The sequence below is a fragment of the Leucoraja erinacea genome, unplaced genomic scaffold (genome assembly GCF_028641065.1).
Source record: "Leucoraja erinacea ecotype New England unplaced genomic scaffold, Leri_hhj_1 Leri_1205S, whole genome shotgun sequence".
Lineage (NCBI taxonomy): Eukaryota > Metazoa > Chordata > Chondrichthyes > Rajiformes > Rajidae > Leucoraja > Leucoraja erinaceus.
The window spans coordinates 1-12389 of record NW_026575457.1 but is presented as its reverse complement, the minus strand read 5'-3'; the positions used below and the strand labels follow the sequence as shown (position 1 = coordinate 12389).

Genomic DNA, 12389 nt, shown 5'->3' with positions numbered 1-12389 from the left:
TGAGTGTGGCAAAAACCACCACAACGGCCTTTCACCTGAACAACAAAAAAGCTCAACGCCAGCTAACCGTCACCCTCAATGGGTCACCCCTACCGTATAACCCATTTCCTACATACCATGGGTTGAAACTAGATCTGCAGCTGACCTACAAGCAACTCCTTGAAGCTCTCCGTCCTAAAGTCTCGGTGCGGAACAACCTCCTGCATTGCTTGGCTGGATCGTCATGGGGCGCCAGGACATCTACTCTCTGAACCAGTGCTCTTGCACTCGTGTACAGTGCCGCCTGGTACACCGCCCCAGCATGATTCCGCAGCGCTCATACTAGCAAGCTAGACGCCATCCTCAACGACACCATGCGGATCATCACCGGCTGCCTACGTCCTACTCCGGATCTTCTGCCGGTGCTCGCAGGTATCACACCCGCCAAGCTTCGCAGAGAGTACTTCACCCACAGGTTGGTGTGCAAGGCCCCATCGGATGCTAAACATCCTTTGCACCACCTCGCCCAGAACTCACAGCAACTGGGACCTCAACGCCTGTCATCTCGTCGCCACTTCTCCCATCACGCAGCCACCCTCTGTGGCTCCGGTTTCAACGCACTAGGAGCTTGGAGAACCAGCTGGGAACAGACTTCCCGACCTCTTCAATTCACTGTTGCACCGAACACCACAGCCACACCTGGCTCGGACATGCCCTGCAATGAGTGGGTCGCCCTGAACCGGCTCCGTACAGGGGTCGGCCGGTTCAACACCAACATGTATCGCTGGGGGCTGCCTTCATACATTAACAATACAGTATTCATTTATACACCAGAGATCAGTGTTCAACTCATTAACAACTTTGATAAATACATTGGTATCATTCCCATCTGTAGTGCGTCTACAAAAGCCTCGCCAGGCCCATGTAAACAAGCAAATGTGGTGTTGCAAAGTACGCCAAGACCAAGTAGCGTGACCTGGTCCGGGAAGTCTTCATTTTTGAGCAGTAAATAAGCGCTTGAAGAAATTCACTCGCCTCTTCTCCTGCAAAACAGAAACAGAGGTCAATAGCTAACTAACATCAACCTAATACAGGTGTCAGAGTACTTGGGGAGAAGGCAGGAGAATGGGGTTACAAAGGAGAGATAGATCAGCCATGATTCGATCAAGGAGTTGACTTGATGGGCCAAACAACCTAATTCTTATCCTATCACTTATGAACCTCAACTAATTAGTTCTTTCAGAATTAAACTAATTAGTAAAATACCAAGGTACAGATGTGAAGATTTGTTTTTACTTATCATGTTATAAAGATCCGCATTATAATGTATGAATGGGTGGCAGCGGCTTCAATACAACGGACCAAATGAATGCACTATTCTATGAGTAAACAAGCAATGTAGATTCCTTGGTGAACTATTGGACAGGAGGTCTAGATTCTAAACAATCCTCTATCGCAGTCAATCAGAAAATGACAGTGCTTCCATGGTTAGTCTTGGATTCCTTGGTGATGGGTGACGTATCCATTCTTACATTATACAGCATGATGAAGGTGGGGAAAGATGAACCTTCATCAGCTGTTTTTCCTGCTCTCTGTATTCCTGGAATGGTGTCTCTACATTTAAGATCTTCTTTTGGTTAAGATGAGATATCTAAATTTATTGCATTTCTTTCGAGATTTGGCTTACACCTTGGCTTGTATTCACTGCGCTCTTTCATACTGAAACAGAGAGATTAGAGATATGCATTTGAAAACCGATTTGCGTGAGTGCGACATGAGAGTAACTCAAACACCTCATGTCTCGCAGGAGAGGAGGAGTTGCTGGGTGAGGGGACGGGCACCACGTGCAGACCTCGAGGCTGGACAAAGAAACCAGGCCAGGTTTTCTGTGTTGATGCCTGAATCACCCACTCCAAACCAATGCACTATGTATCCTATTTATTAGTTAGTAAGTACATAGAAGCAGGTTTTCCAGAGTTTCCCAGTTCACTGAGGTGGGGGTGGGGGGCAAGATATATGTAAAATGTCAGGAAATTAGACTACAACTAGAAAACGATGAATTGATTGGCAATACACACCTTCCGTGCCACCACCACCTGTTCACTGGGGTCTATCTCCAAAGCCTCCTCACATTCCTTGTATGTTTCATTTTCAATGGTTTGCTCCCTGGGTGCTGGTCTGACAAGAAGAGGTCCATGTCTGGAAAGATAAGAATATAGAATATAACTTTAATTGTCATTCAGGTATACACATAGACACAGTGCACATTGAATGGAATTTCGTTGCATTGACTCTTCAAAGTAGCAGCAGAATATAACATTTATATCAGACGATCAGTAAAAGTGCTTAGTGTGCCCATAAAAAGTGCTTCATGTGCATAGTTCTGTAAAATAGATATATAGGAAAGTTTTTAAAAGTGGCAATGTATAAGAAAGTTCTAGCATCGGTTTGATTGTGAGTTCAATAGTCTTATGGCCTGGGGGATGAAGCAGTTGCAGAACCTGGTTGTCCCGCTCTTCATGCTGCGGTACCTCCTCCCAGTGTTCAGCAGTGTAAACAGTCCATATTGTGGGTGTGTGGGGGCTCTGGTAATGCCCTTAGCTCTTGTCAGACAGCGTTTGTAACCAATGTCCATGATGGAAGGAAGAGGTCCCAATGATTTTTTCCGCTGTCCTCACCGCTCTCTGAAGTCACTTCCAGTCCGCAGCTGTACAGCCGCCGCACCACATAGAGATGCAGTTGGTCATGACTGATTCAATGGTGCTTCTGTAGAATGTGGTGAGGATGGGAGGGTGGAGGTGTGATCTTCTCATCCTGCGGAGGAAGTACAACCGCTGCTGTGCCCGTTTTACCAGAGATGTGATGTTTGTAGTCCAAGTTAAGGTATCCGTTATATGCACTCCCAGGAACTTGATGCTTTTCACCTGCTCCACTGCTAAGTTGTTGATGCACAGCGGAGTGTGACTGGGCTGATTTTTCTTTCTGAAGTCGACGACAATCTCCTTGGTTTTGTCCACATTTAGGAGAAGGTTGTTCCTGCTGCACCAGCTCACCAGCTGCTCCACCTCCTCTCTGTATGCCTGGTCGTCATTGTTGCGGATGAGGCCCACTACTGTTGTGTCATCCGCGTATTTGATGATATGGTTAGTAGTGGACCTGGCGACACAGTCATGTGTCATCAATGTGAAGAGCAGCGGACTCAGGACACAGCCCTGAGGGGAGCCGGTGCTCAGTGTGATGACCGAGGAGGTGTTCTTCCCCACCCGCACAGACTGGGGTCTTTCAGAAAGGAAATCCAGGATCCAGTTGCATAGTGTGGTATTGAATCCTTGGGGTGCCAGTTTGCTCACCAGATGCTGGGGGATTATCGTATTGAATGCTGAGCTGAAGTCAACAAACAGCATCCGCACGTGGGTGTTCTTCTCCTCCAGGTGTTGTAGGCTCAGGTGGACTGCAGAGGAGATAGCATCCTCTGTGGAGCGGTTCGGGCTATAAGCAAACTGGAATGGGTCAAAACTGGAGAGGAGTTTAGAGACCATGTGCTGCTTAATAAGCCTCTCAAAGCACTTCATTATTATTGGTGTGAGTGCTACGGGGCGGTAATCATTCAGGCAGGTTATTGTGGACTTTTTGGGAACTGGTATGATGGTGGCTGTCTTGAAACATGATGGAACAATGGCCTGGTTCAGGGTGGTGTTAAGAATGTCTGTCAGAACCAGGGCCAGCTGGTCGGCACATCCCCTAAGCAGACGCCCCGGTATGTTATCCGGTCCGGCTGCCTTTCGCTTGTCAATGCCCTCCAGGATTCTGCGGACTTCAGCAGTTTCAAAAGACAGTGTCTGTTCTCCTGGTTGTGGCTCTAATTTCCTCACTGTAGTGGTGTCCAGTGCTTCAAACCTGCCAAAATGATTATTGAGTTCATTGAGAAAGTCTGTGTCATCCTTACAAGACATCTGAGGGGCCTTGGAGTTTGTTATGGCCCGGATGCCTCCCCACATGTTCCTGGTGTTGGTATCATCCTGGAAGAAACCCTGGATTTTACTTCGGAGTCACGTGAGTGACTTCGTGAAGAACCCGCTTACAACGCATGCGTGTCATTACGCTAACGCATTGCAACTCGTCATTGTCGGGAGGAAGGACGTTCCTCCCAAACGGCGGGGTTTTCGAACCTGCAACAGTAAGGTAAGTGAACATCGTTCTTTACTTACCTTTTTTCTACAGAAGGCTGTTGGAAGCTGGCGGGGGAGAAGTCTGCAAGCGCCGACAAGGACAGCAGGCAGCCAGCAACGGCCGGTGGCACGACAGTCTCCCTTAGCGGGAGTTCGTGCGACTTCAGCTCCGGGAAGAAAATACCGACAAGGGAGCACTCCGGAGCCGACACAGCCCCAAAGACCGACGCTACATGGGCCTGGGGCTGTGGAACAGGTAAGAAAATTCCTTACCTTTTCTTATTCTTTCCAGGAAGGCTGACGAGCTGCCGTTTCTACAGCAGCAGTCAGCCAGCAACGGAAGTCGGCACCACTGTCTCCCATAACGGGAGCGAGTGCCAACTTCACCCCATACGGGGTGGAGGGAAAAAACAGAGCCAACAACCCACAAAACAGTGGGTTGTATTATTGCTCTGGCATTTTTTAAAATTAGCGGGTCCCTAGGAACAGAAGGACCAGCCCCGTAAACACCGGGGTCGGTCCGAGCGGCTCGAACCCGACACGGAGGGAACGACGTTCACCGGGGGGGGAAAAAAATAAAGTCGGGAACAGCAGGTAAGAGACTCTGCGTTTCTTTCCACTTACCCTTTAGGGGCAGACATGGACCGGGTCCATGTAAGCTGCAGAAAGACCGCGGAGTGCAGGCAGCCGGCAGGAGAACAGCAACGGCAGCCAGCAGCGGCAGGAGCAGCGGCAGCGGCAGGTGCAGCAGCGGCAGCCGACAACGGCAGGAGCAGCAAAGGCACTTCGACTCCCGGAGGGGAAACACCTGTGCCCGACTTCGCTCCCGCAACAGGGGGCAAATTCATTGCTGGGGCAGTATGCCAGTCTCGCTTTGGAAGCGAGTCTGGCTTGAAGTAGCGCTAACGGCCAGCGCCGAGGCCAAGGACATTGCAGTGCAGTTGACTGGCTGCAATCCACCGTGAGGGACCAGTAATGTGAGTACCGGAGTCGGTCCCAGAGGGTTTTTTAGTTAGAGTGATCGCTTCATGGCCTTTTGGCTAAGATCAACTATAGTAGCTGTTTATTATCAGTTTTAAATCTGATACGTCCCTTATCTAAGGACCATATAAGCAGGAGTCCCCAGAACTGAGGGCATTAGAGTGGAGTTGACCGGCTGAAACGACCGCGAGGGACCAGTACCATGAGTACCGGGGTCGGTCCCAGCGGTCTGAGATAAACGAGCAGCCAGGAGCGCTGAGAGCGTTGGAGCCGGGTTAAAGGAATAGACTAGGTGGAATCAGCTGTGCCAGATGTCCTCCACACCGGCCATATCCACTCCACGGAAGGAAGGACAAAGCTGGAGAAGGAGGACCGTGGAGCAGCGGGCAGCCAACAGCAGCCAGCGGCACTTGAATCAACCGTAGTGGGATCAGCTGTGCCCAATGTCGGGCCTGCACTGGCCAGAGCCATGCGGCCGAGCGGTAAGGCTAGACACAAATCAAACTAGGTAGTGGACTCACAAGGGTCCGACTTTGCATAACCGCCGGCGACCAGCGCCCGAGAGCGCTGGAGGAGGTAGAAGTGGTGTATGGAGCCTTCCTCCAACGTGATAAACCCGCAGCAGTACCTTTTTTGAGGGCTGCACAGTGCTTCTACCCCATCAGAGGGGAGCACTACGGGTCAGTTCTGGGCTGACCTGCAAGAGGGGTCCGCAGAACAAAAGACAAGTGGGCAGGAGGTAAGCCCCACATGGGTACCCCGTGCGGGACCCTAGAGATCTCTAACTCTATAAAAAAGAGTAGGCAGGACCCTGATGGGCCAGAGCCTGGTAAAACAACGTCCCATGATCCTAACACAGCAGGGACTCTGCTGGACATGGTGGCTGATTACTTTAACCAAGTCAAACATGGGTAGACTTGGATCCAGGATGGCAATACTATATGTTACTATATGTCTGGCCACAAACGCCAACAAGAAATGTTTACAGAGACTGGCCAGACATCTGCCACCTGGCAACGGTGAGGCATTACAGGTGCCCAGTGTAAACCAATGCATTTGGCAGCATATGGGGACGAACATCAGGAACGAGGACCTCGAGATCCAGAGAACCTTAAAGGGATTGACGGAAGGGATCACAGCATACACCCGCACCCTGGACTAAACGTAGGTAACCAAAGACCATCAAGACGCACTAGCTCTGTTTAGTAATATGCAATATGACCTGAACTACATATGGAAGGCTGCCATTCAGCCAGCACTGGGACCCCAAAAATGCTACCATTTGCAAACAAAGAACCGTGTGTGGACGAAGCCAAGACACTGGGGCTCATCAAGGCCAGTGCTAGGGCCTATTTTGGAGCACGATACCAGCCACAGGCAAGGCCATAAAAAATGTGGCTCATACCAGTGGTAGTGCCAGAAATCAATATAACCCGCAGGATCCTTTTTTAGGGTATGGCCAGGGCGGCCACCCTGGAAGATGCGGAAGCCTCAACCTCCCACACAACCCCGAACAAGAGATATCAAACCAGAACCTCCTTTTCAAAAAAACAAGGAAATAACACAACCACCGGTAACCATGGAGGTAGGTGGGTGTGGTTTCTTCTGTTAAAAAGGGACCTACGATGGTGGGGGAGGGGAGGTTGCAACACTACAGTTATGTATGGTATATAATCACTACAGATTCATATAATCTCAGCAGTATTCAGGGTTATCTGATAGGATTTACTCATCCCAATAACCCCAGTACAACATACACCAGAATGGCATTTTGTACTTACATAAACCAAACAATCTAAAAACCCACATGGTGCTACAAAAATTGTACACAAAAGGTGTGATTGAGCGTACTTTTCATGGAACATTAGAATTTGTATCAAACATATTTATTAAAAATAAAATAGAGTGGGGTTGCAGGATTATCATTGATTTTTCAACCCTAAACACATTCGTTCAAGATATTCATTTTAAGATGGATACTCTTATTACTGATAAAGACTTGGTGTCAGCTGGGTTTTTCTATATGGCAGGCATTGACTTAAAAGAGGGGCAAACATCAGCCCCAATATTATTTACTAAAATTCTAAAACCAGCTTGGCATTGTTATGTAAACAAAGCCATAGGGTGATGTATTTCCCCCGTTCTGCCCCATCAATGGGGTTCTAGGGAAAATTCAACTAGACTCGGCATCTGCAATTCTCAGAGTACCCGACTGGCCTACTAAATCATGGTATTCGGTCATACAGGGGATGGTGTTAGAACCATGTTCCCTCATGAACATAGCCAAATTTATTAATTCATCCAGTGACTGGGGCAGTCATCCATGCCATAAGACTATGGATTTATTGATTTGTAGAGTCTAAAAGACCCACTACACGGCATGGGGCTGTCAGACAGGACGATGAATCTCATCTCATCTGCACTAAGACTGTCAACACGGAAGCAGTACCTTGGACACATCAAGAAATGGGGCATATACTGCTTGGACAACAACCTCGACCAAAAGGCCAAGAACATTCTGGCCGTATTGGAATTTTAACAAGCCTCCATTATGATAATCGATGGAGCTACAGTGCCATCAATAGTGCCAGAAGTGCACTCTCCAATTACCTATCACAAGGAACGGAGCGGCACACGGTGGGAACGCACCCCCTGGTAAGAAAACCAGGTACTCCGAAATCTGGGAAGTGGGTGTTGTTCTACACATGCTGACGAGCTGGTAGCCCATAACAGCATTGTCACTTCAGTAAAGGACCATGAAGATGGTTATGCTCATGGCGTTAGTTAACGCACAACGAGTCCAGCCATTAAGCAAACTGAGCCTGGACTCCCTGATCATCTCACCCGAGAAACTGGTGTTTGTCATACAGGATTTAATAAAAGAAAACAGACCAGGTTCATCGGGTCAAGTGTTTGAATTTATGGTATACCCATATGACAAACGACTGTGTATAGCAAGACACATCCAACAATACATAGAATATACTAAGAGCATTCGAGGTCAGAGAATGGCGTTGTTTATCTCTTACAAGAAACCGCATGAAAGGGTCACGACCCAAACTATATCAAGGTGGCTCAAATATGTCCTAAAGTTGGCAGGGATAGACACTAATGTTTTTTAACTCTCATTCCACCAGGGCTGCAGCAACATCCGCAGCAAAAATTCTAGAGGTACCCACAGACCAAATCCTCAGAATGGCAGGATGGTCATCCAAAAGGTTTTTCCAAAGGTTTTATAATAAACCAGTTATTTTTTTGGAACCATCATTGTATTCAGAAACCATTTTACGTTCAACAATATAATTTGCCCGAAAGGTTACAGGGCTATGATTCTCCATGTAAAAAATTTATATAATTTTTCGTTATACCACACAATTTTTTGTATAAGTGTGTTTTAAACTTACTAATGATGCTCTCTCCCAATACCCAAGGCAGTTGTGAAGCATGGACTCGTTCCACGGCATGAGGTCACAGAGCTTTGAAATCTTCACGAAGTCACTCACGTGACTCCGAAGTAAAATAGTAAGATTAAACGAGAACTTACCAGTTTGAAGTTTGATCTGTATTTTATGAGGAGTTACAATGAGGGATTACGTGCCCTCCGCTCCCACCCTCTTATGATCATATCACAAACTGGTATATCTTTGATAATCTTACTATGTTAGATCATTATAGGTTCCTGTGACCTCACACCGCTGCTTTGAAGAATGACACGCATGCGTTGTAAGCGGGTTCTTCACGTAATCCCTCATCGTAACTCCTCATAAAATACAGATCAAACTTCAAACTGGTAAGTTCTCGTTTAATCTTACTATTTTCTGTCCGTGTGCGCGCTTTGCTTTCCTTATTTCACGGTTGAGGTTGGCTCTCGCTGTTCTCGGAGCCCCCAAATCACCAGATTTAAAAGCCGCATTCCGTGCTTTCAGCATGGCACGCACCTCTGCAGTAATCCAACGTTTGTGGTTGGCCCAGGTTGTGATGTACCTGATGACAGTGACGTCCTCCATGCACTTCTGTATGTATCCCGACACAGACATGGCATACTCATCCACATTGATGTTTTGGTTGTAAGTGGCTGCTGTCCTGAACATGTCCCAGTCCGTGCACTCAAAGCAGTCCTGGAGTGCTTCTGTAGCTCCCTCAGACCAGACTCTAACCTGCTGCACGGTGGGTTTTTCTCTGATCAGCAGGGGCTTATAGGCTGGGATGAGCATTACAGAGAGGTGGTCAGAGGAGCTGAGGTGAGGCCGGGGTGCTGCTCTGAAAGCCTGCTTGATGTTACTGTAGACCCGGTCCAGCGTATTCTCTCCACGTGTAGCAAAGTCCACATATTGATGAAAATGAGGGAGGACAGTCTTCATGTTGGCCTGGTTAAAGTCCCCAGCAACAATGACAATGCCCTCTGGATGATTTCTTTGCAGCTCACTGATTGAACGGTAGAGAATACGCAGAGCCTCCTTAGTGTTGGCCGCGGGGGGGATGTATACAGCAGTAATGCTAACCACAGTAAACTCCCGTGGCAGATAGAATGGCCTGCATTTCACAGTCAAAAACTCTATGTCCGGAGAGCAGTGGCTGGAATCAGCGGTAGCATTATTACACCAGCTGTTGTTTGTGTAGATGCACACACCCCCACCCCGGGATTTACCAGTCAAAACAGTGTCCCTGTCGAGCCGGAATGTTGTTAGCCCCCCTAAGCTAACAGCCGCATCAGGTACAGATGAGTTTAGCCATGTCTCTGTCAGAACTATAGCGCAGCAGTCTCTCACCTCCCTTTTTGTTGTGAGATGCAGATGTAAATAATCCATTTTATTTTCCAGAGAGCGGACATTCGACAGGAGAACGGATGGGAGCGGTGTCCTCCACGGGTTAGCCTTTAGCCTCGCCGTTAGCCCACCTCGACAGCCCCTCTTCTGTAGCGCCGCCTCTGTATCGCCGCCTCCGTGTCCTTCTGTAGCGGCCAGTGTTTGTGAATGTCTCCGCGGCTCTGCAGGCCGCTGGGTCCTCCCGACGCAGCAGTCCGAGACAGTGCAGGCGTCCCTCAAGTTCAACGTCCACGTAGTCTCTACTGCTTAACTGTTGTAATTCCAGTAATGACCCATGATCGTATGTTAACTTGCAACCTGCCCGCTGCAAGTTATGAAGCCGGATTGTAGTAAACTTGTCGCTATCGCTATCGAGAGTCAATGCTGCCGCAGCCAACCAGGGCACCGCCATCAAGTATTGTTAAAACAGCAGCATGAACGGTAACACAGTAACCCCACCTTCTCAATGAAATGTCATCGATACCAAGGGCTGGGAAGAACACACGGCTTTCAAGGAAACTTCTCCAAGGACTTTGAAGCAGCTGCTTTCTGCAGTCAGTGGATTCCTCTTCAAGCGGTTTGATGGAGCAGAACAGGAAAGACCATTTATTGAATTGGAGGAAGCAAGGGTTTAGAAACTAGCAAAAATGCCAGGGGAAGAGGAGGAGAAATTATTTTTCACTAAGCAAATTATGACCGTTATATTCCCTTAAAAAGTGGTAAAAAAATACTCAATAATAATATATATTTTTTAAAACAATTCAAAGGCGCGTCAAAGAGCAAAGGGGGTAGCATTAAGTAGATAAATCGTTCAGTGCTAGTACAAGCAGAATTCTGTAATTCCACATGGTTCTTCAGATTCTATCAAGTAACAGTTTCCTCCCACATCCCAAAGACGGGAAGGTTTGTAGGCTATTTGGATTGGTTAAAATTGTAATTTGTCCCTAATGTGTAGGATTGCGCTAGTGTTCGGGATGGTTGCTGGCCGGCGCAGACTCAGTAGGAAGAAGGTTGCTAAAAGTGATGGACGAAATGGATGTGCCATTCTATTACCATGTTAACAAACAAGCACCAATATTCAACAGTGACTCAATTCAACCTCAAGCAATGCTTCCTCTGCAGAACCTCTCCTGAGTTCATCATCTCAAGTTAGCCAGTTTGTGAAACAGAGCCAACTGTCTTTTCTTTGGATTTGGATCCAGCAGTTGTCATACTGTGCATTCTGCTGCTCCATTTGAAATGGAATGGTATGGAGCGACTAGTGTGTTTTACACCATTCCCTTTCATGAATTGTGCAAACTCTTGTGAACAGAATTGAGGTCCGTTACCAGACACAATTTCCTCTGGAAATCCATAGGACGCAAACAGTCCTCGCAAAATGTCTATCATTTTGCTGGATGTCGTTTTGTTCATTAGAAACATCTTAACCCACTTGGAGTGACTATCAATCACAATGAACAATTGTTGTCCATCTAACTCTGCACCAGACCACCATAGATAGCTTCTAGCTAGACTCTTTGTTAGACACATTCCCAAATGCTGCTCAGGAGGATCTACGAGCAACTTTACTCCGTATCTTTCAGGGATTACAACCCTCGCTCCCCACATGACACACCCTTTGTCTACTGAGAGTTCATTCCTACGTACAAAAAAATGGTTTCAGTTCTGCCTCTGAATCCGGCAATTTGTTTGGCCATCCATTTGTAACATACTCCTGCACTCTTGACAAAAGTCTGTCAGTGCGAGTAGCCTTCCGCATGTCCCCTGAAGTGATAGGTAACTCATCTACATGAGAGAAATCAAACACGTTCTCTCTGTTTGGGGTAACCTCCGATTCCAAAGATATGGCGTCAGCATTGCTGATACTGGTGTGCAGTCAATATCAATGCCCATCTTTGCATTCTGTCTGCTGCCAGAGTTGGTATGTGTGCTTTTGGATTTAGGATCACTGTCAACGGCTGGTGATCTGTCTCGATTACAAACCTTCTACCATACAAGTATTTGTGAAACATTCCTAACGGCAAAAATTAATGCAAGATCCTCTCGTTCTATTTGTAACTGAGTGTACTAGACGCAAAGGCTATAGGCCTCTCCTCTCCATTTACTTGCACATGAGAGACAGCAGCAACACCGTATGGTGAAGCATCACATGCTAATTTCATTGGATTATTGACATCGTAATGAACAAGTATTGTACTCTCTACCAACTGAGCTTTACATGATTTGAAAGCTAGGTCACATTCACGTGTCCACTTCCATGGTACATCTTTTCTCAAGAGCTCGTTCAAGGGATGTAAACAGGTGGACAGACATGGCACAAGCTTCCCACAATAATGTGTGTCTCAAGGCATGTGAGTACCACTTCCAACCTTTCATCATGTGCCTGCCTGCCAGGGGCTGAGATGAGGATGTCATCTAAGTAACACACCACACCTTCAATTCCATCTAGAATTTG

General features: G+C 47.4%; 1 long non-coding RNA gene and 1 pseudogene across 1 annotated transcript in view; both read left to right on the top strand.

Moving 5' to 3' along the window:
* Nucleotides 1-11399, top strand: part of LOC129715494 (uncharacterized) — a 28812-nt gene extending 17413 nt beyond the window's left edge. Inside the window, exon 3 of the long non-coding RNA XR_008726508.1 lies at nucleotides 9950-11399. This is a non-coding gene — a long non-coding RNA (uncharacterized LOC129715494). The remainder of the gene's footprint in view (nucleotides 1-9949) is intronic.
* Nucleotides 5169-5272, top strand: LOC129715496 (U2 spliceosomal RNA; annotated as a pseudogene).
* Nucleotides 11400-12389: the final 990 nt, after the last annotated feature.